Below are 6,624 nucleotides of genomic sequence, written 5' to 3' on the forward strand. Positions count from 1 at the left end.
CGGCATTCCAGGAAAGATAAACTCTGACCGAGGAACTCACTTTACAGAAACTGTTTTAAAAGAAGTCTACAGAGTCCTTGAAATAACAGCGCACTTCCACACACCCTATCGCCCCCTGTCCTTGGGTCAGGTAGAGTGCATGAATCAGAGTATAAAATCCCTTTTAGGAAAGATCTGCTCCCAAACCAAATTAAAATGGCCAGATGCTTTACCAATAGTGTTGTTTGCTATAAGAACTAAACCCAAGTGACCTCTCAACCTGTCCCCCTATGAGTTGTTGTTTAGTCACGCTCTTATTATATATAAAAAATGGGAAAATCCGCATGTTAGTCTACTCGACAGAGATGAAGCTTTAACTAGTTATGTTTTATCCTTACAGGAGTCTCTCCAGTGTTTACACAGGTCAGCTGCTTTAGCTCAATCAGTACCTTTAAACTATAATCTTCACCCCTATCAACCAGGAAGCTAGGTTTGAGTAAAACAACATCGGCGGGGGAAAAAAAAAACGCCTTGGCTCCAGTCTGGAAAGGTCCATATCAAGTTCTCTTTACTACGCACACTGCTGTGAAAATTGCTGAGAAAGAAAGCTAGATTCATCACAGTCACCTCAAACCTGGCACCAAACCCAGTTCTGAAAACAAGACATTAGCAAGTCATGACCAATCGACCTCTGTTCCGCCCCTGTGGCTAAAAAGAATCGGAGAATCGTGGACTGTCCAGACTCCTTAACAGGAATGCAAGAACATTTAATATCTGTGTTTTTTAGGATTGCTTTGTATTACCTTTCTTGTTATATTTTGTGTTTGTATTTCACTGTAGAAGCAGGGGAAATTATAAGTTAATAATGGCATTTCAGTAGGTTATCCTGACAGGATTATTGCCCGGGGCGCATAGAACAAACACCTATTTGTGGGAAAGTGATACAGAACAGGAAGGTCAGTGGAAAGATAATAGTTACCTGATTTCCACTATAGCCATAGCGCAGGCCCTAAATTTATCTGGTTGCTGGATATGTAGCAAACAGCCTCCTTCCACTAACTTTCCACCCTATCCTTTAATCCCCTGGGAAGGAAACTTCTCTAATCCAGAATGGGCTGATACAGATAGGATTGGAGTGAGTACCTGGAGAAATAACTCTTACTTAAAAGAAGTAGTGCTTTCAAATGCCATGTTATCGGCCCAAGTGTGTTGGGAAAATCCTCGTGGAAGAGGAAAGAGATTTTTAGGATGGCAGTCAGGCTGTAAACTAACCATTAATGCCACATACCTAATATGGCCAAACAATACTGCGGTAGGGGCCAAGGAAGCTGAAAGAAAAGGGTACCTCCCCTGGAATGTCTCTGCCCCTTGCAGCTCCTTACAGCTTCCTTATGTATGGCGGTTTATGGAAGTTCTATAGGATGCTCCACTTCTAATAAAACTTGGAATTGGAACCATAACTGTGCCCTATCTTGCATACATGGCCCTTCCACAAAAACTGGATTAGAATAGCTTTTGGCAAGGTGCAGCCCATTTCATAAGTGTCTCGGCTCCTTTCCTTACAAATTTCTATTTAGATCACTGCATCAGCCAACTAGCACATGCATTGGAGCTTGTTGCCATTAGCACAGCAGAGAGCATTGATAGGCTCCTGCCAACTGCGTTATGACTTTAGAAAATCGCCTAGCATTAGACTATTTGTTAGCTAGAGAAGGAGGGGTATGTGCTTTAATCACAGGAAGACCCTGCTGCACCTACATTCCTGACCACTCTGACAATATAACTGCCGTAATAAAAACAATTCAAGACATAGCACGACGGGTAAACTATTTGCAAAGTTGGTCAGTAATGGAATGGATCACCTCAAGTCTAGGAATGTGAGGAATGTATATCTTAGAATACATTTTGTGGGGATTAGGAATTTTCTTAGTTATTATTTTAGTAATTGCTGTAATTAAAGCATGTGTAGTTCACGTTACGCAAGAAGTAGTTAATCTCACTGTCATGCAAACCTGGGAAATGGCCAGCAGGCCATAGGCCTTTGGCCATAAGGGGGGATTGTTAGAAATTGTGCATAGAGAAAGGAGTCTCCTTTAGCAACGCAGGAAGCACAGCCTGCACCTTCAGGTGCCCACAACTTCCCCCATAGTAACTAAGCATGATAGACAAGCTTAACGGCAGAACTGTGCCTTATTTGGTCTTACCCTGCAGGTTGAAGAAGAGTCATGCAATACTAGTAATTTTCCGCTAAAGCTTTGCGCATGCAAAAAGCTCATGTAACCAGAGACTATAAATACGTGTGTGAGAGTGCAACCGGGGCCCCTCTGCCTTTCTAAGGTCGGGGGACCTTCGGCCGAATAAACTGGAAAGACCACACCCTCATCTCCTGCTTATTTGAGTCTCAGCTGGGAAACGAGCCCTGTTGAGGTCAGGAGTATTCGCAGGTGTTCCCTTTCCAGGTTGGGAGCTTAAGCGAATAATTTCTCCGACACATGCATATCTCCCTTCCAATATGTCATATACTGAGAACTTGTCTCTCAAAACAGAGTGAAGGGAGAGATATAAACAGTGGGGAATTAGGATATATACAGATGTTAAGGGAAGGTTAGAGCACATTAAAAATGGCCACCTGATTTAACTTAGCTTGCACAGATGTGGACCCTACACTTAGGATGCATATGGAAGTGCAGCTCCTGGAGCTAATTCATGGCAATTCATAGAAATAGCCATGAAATAGACTGATCTTCCCAATCCAACAAAATGTTAGCTGTTGGATCGGGAGGAGTGGAGCCAAGCCAGGGAGAAAGGCTGCTTCTTCCCCTGGTTTTCCGTGTCTCCTCCTCTGGCTTCACCCCGACTCTTGGAGCTCTGTTGCTGTCTCTGGATAGGAGGAATGTTAAGGCAGAGGACGGAGGTCTTCTGGGGTTTTCTCAGCCCTGCTGGAATGGATGGGGTGGATAGATTGGAGCCCCTCCACCCCGCATGGTGAGGTGCTTCAATCCACCTGCCCCCCACTCCACTGGGGCTGAGAGAACCCCAGAAGAGATCTCTCTCCCCTGCCTTCCCCCCCTTTCATCCAGAAATAGCAGCTGAGCAAAGCTGACAGAAATTCATGAAGTTGCTCTGCTTAGGAGTGGTTTCATTTGATCCCTCATAAAGTGAAGGTCAGTTTGTTGTGTGATTGGAGGACTGTGCAGCTGTGCTCTTCTGTTTGGGCATAGCTTTGGAGTGGTTGCAAGGAGCTGACTGCGCCACAAATCCTATTTCTGTATGTGACCTTAGATCCTTAGTTAGGTCCAGCTAAGTGCGAACTATACAGAAGTTCAGGAAAGTTAGAGCCATCTAACAAGTGCTCCCAGCCTGGTGAAGGTCAATTACAGCAGTCCTCTGTTGTGGTTCTCTGCTATGCAGCCTCCACATCACCCCTATAGCTATGCCCATGCAGTTTTTAACAACAGATGTCTTCCCTTTTATGAAACATCCAGCTCTCTGGGACACCAAAGAAAGTTTCTAACACAACTTTTCCCACTGGGCCCAAAAGAGAACAATGAAAAAACCTCACACTGCTCACTGCCACAGCGATCCATGCATCCTTGGGTCCACTCCCCATGGGTACCAGGGCTGGCTGTCTGACTTCTAGGATATAAGCAATGGGGAATTCGGGTACATATAGATATTCAGGGAGTTTGGGGGGGGTAGGATCACATTAAAAGTAGCTATCCAATTTAACTTAGCTTGCACAAATGCAGACCCTACACTTAGGATGCATACAGAAATGCAGCTCCCCAGTCTAACTCATGGTGGAGGATCAGAGCCGATCCAGGGAGAGAGGCTGCTTCTTCCCCTGGTTTAACTGATCCTCCCAATCCATCAGATGTTATACCCTTGAGGGTAATCTGTCATGGCTTTTCTGCCTGGTCTCTTTCTTCCCTCCCACCTGCACAGAACATGCTTGTTAACAGTGCATAGCCCTCAGGAGAGGGCTTGCTCCTAGCTTGCTCTCAGCTGCAGCTCTTCACCCCTTCTGGCTCTAAAAAGCCACTGAGGGACCCCCCCAGTCAGTGATCGGTCACTGGTGCCCCCTGGACTCTGAAGGCACCAGTCACCCTTCCCTCTGCCCATATTCAGAGTGCAGTCTAGGGGCTGGGAAAGCCCAGTCACCTGACCCAGCCCTGGGATTTCGCTCTCCTACCCCTTGGCCCTGACTGGGCTATTTTTACTCCCCACCCCATGACCCCTCGAGAATCCTCCACCCCTGGACAGACACCCCCATCCCTAGGCATCCACCAAACCACCCCTGCACTGGCCCCTGTACACTGGCTAGCCACCCCTCCTCCCCCATCCTGCCCACCTTTCTTCTACCCTGAGTTACTTACACTGGATTCCCAGCTCCCAGCCTCAGCAAGTATCTGTACACATCAGTCCCCATCTGCAATCACACAGTTTAAAGTAAGCAGCATGACTGTCCAGGTGCAGAGAATGTCTGCACATACCCTAAGATTTTTCATGTACCCCAACTCTGACTTATCCCTGCAAATGATGTTTGCTGCTAGAAATTGGGTAGTTATTAATTAGACCAAAATATTTAAATGCTGTTTAAATGTGATGACAATGTAGTTGTTCCAAAATTGGTTACTCCTGAAAATGAGCCTGCAAATTTCATGGCTGAAGTGGTCACTTTAAAATTAAGCCTCAGTAATTATTCACTGTCCTTTATTCATATGATGTGGTTGTAGCTGAGTGACATTATTAAAATAACTTTAATCCTTTTGTTGCATTCTAGTCGCATGGTGATTTTTTTATAACTAACTAGTGCTGCTTTATTTGCTATCCCAATAGACCATGGCTGAATAATAATGACCATGGAATAATAATATTTCACAGCAGGGTTGTCTTATTTCACAAGACGTGTCATTACATCTTTAGAGCCATCTCTTACCTAATAAGCTTTCCCACCAATGTACACACCCACCTAAATCAACCACAGTCAGCAGACTTGGGAGGTAAATGTTCTTAGAACAGTTTAACCAATATCTAGACAGATAATTTTGCTTAAAAAGAACCAGCAGGAGCTGTGAAGTAGAGGATTATTATATCTGCACCCTGTTGTTCCCAAGTGTGACTTTAATTCCCAGTTGTATAATTTGAGTTGGTAATCGTAATCCTTCATAGTACAGTGGATCCTGCTGCTTCTGAAACTCTAGTAGGATATATATTACCAATAACATTTTTTAAAACCTAACTATGACATATATTAGATGCGAAGATGCTAATGTGCACCCTTTATGCTCTGCCTCAAGTAAATATTGTGGGAGGTACAAAAATCAGGAAAAATATACCCTACATCAAAACATTGTTTGTAGAGACATTCTTAGAAAAAACATTGTTCATATGAATTCTATGCTTCTCCAGGTGTTTGTCGTTCTCTTCCCTGATGCTCAATCTTCACATGTTTTGACATTTACTCTCATATGAATTTCCAGTGGCGCTTGCAAAACAGTATTGTTGCTCTATCATACAGTATTCCCAGGAGAAGACTCCCTATTTGTTTTTTGAAAGCAGGTGATAGGATGATTGATGTGGTGTTGAAAAGGTATTTGAGAGATGTAGACAACTTTGTGACCTAACAAATTTAAACTCTAAGCAAACCAAAACTAGATAAGAATAGAGAAAGTGATGGAATCATCTAGCAAAAATGTATTTGATATTTCATTATATTTGTAACTTATTTTTGTCAGTCTTAACTCTCCATGGGCACATCTACACATTCTTTAATGCATCATAATTATGGTGCATTAAGTGTAGTACCTGTAATGACAGGTACTAAACTTAATGTGCCATAATTGGCACTATTCTGTATTAGCACAAAGGAATGGTCTTTTTGTGATGTTAATGCACAGTAGACTAAATTTGCTGCACATTAGCATGGGTTTTGCCCGCCACACTAATGCACAGTACAATTAGTCTACTGTGCTCAAAGCATCTCGTGTAGACATGCCCCACATGTATTCATTGCATCAAAATACCAAACATTTGATGCAACATCAGCAGTTATCTAAGACTAAACACTGTGCTAAAAAACAGGTGGAAAATGTGCTCTTGTAACTAGGAAAGTATAGTACCAGTTAGATCATGAACTGTTACTCTTTCATATCTATGTGGCTTCCACTAACTGTTTTGGCTCAAACTGGTAATGTCTGTCCCAGACCCCTTGCTGGTTTAAGATAAACCAGTCACCTCCAGCATCCCGACATGCTCTCTGGGCTGGGTGGGGCTCTCTGCTCCACAGCAGGGCTGGCCCCTCCCCTCTGCTCTCTAGCCAGAGCAGGGACTGGCCCTACCAGTGATGCCAGCAGACATGACCCCATTAAGGCAAAGTGGGCAGGGGGGGGCATTAATTCTTCCCTCCTTTCCCTCTTCCCCCACTGCAGCTGGGGTCTGTCTGTCTGCTAGGGAGCAGAGGGGAGGGGGCTGCAGCGGTGGCCTCTGAAGCTGGCAGACCCTGACTGCAGTGAAGGGATGGAGGGAGGAATTAACCCTTTTCTGCTCCTTTCACCTTAACAGGGCCATGCTGGGTTGGTTGTCCCTCAGGGTGGGGGGAGGCTCTGTTCCATGCAGGGGGAAACTCTTCCCACTCGTCCTCCC

Source organism: Alligator sinensis, unplaced genomic scaffold (assembly GCF_000455745.1).
Source record: "Alligator sinensis unplaced genomic scaffold, ASM45574v1 scaffold45_1, whole genome shotgun sequence".
Lineage (NCBI taxonomy): Eukaryota > Metazoa > Chordata > Crocodylia > Alligatoridae > Alligator > Alligator sinensis.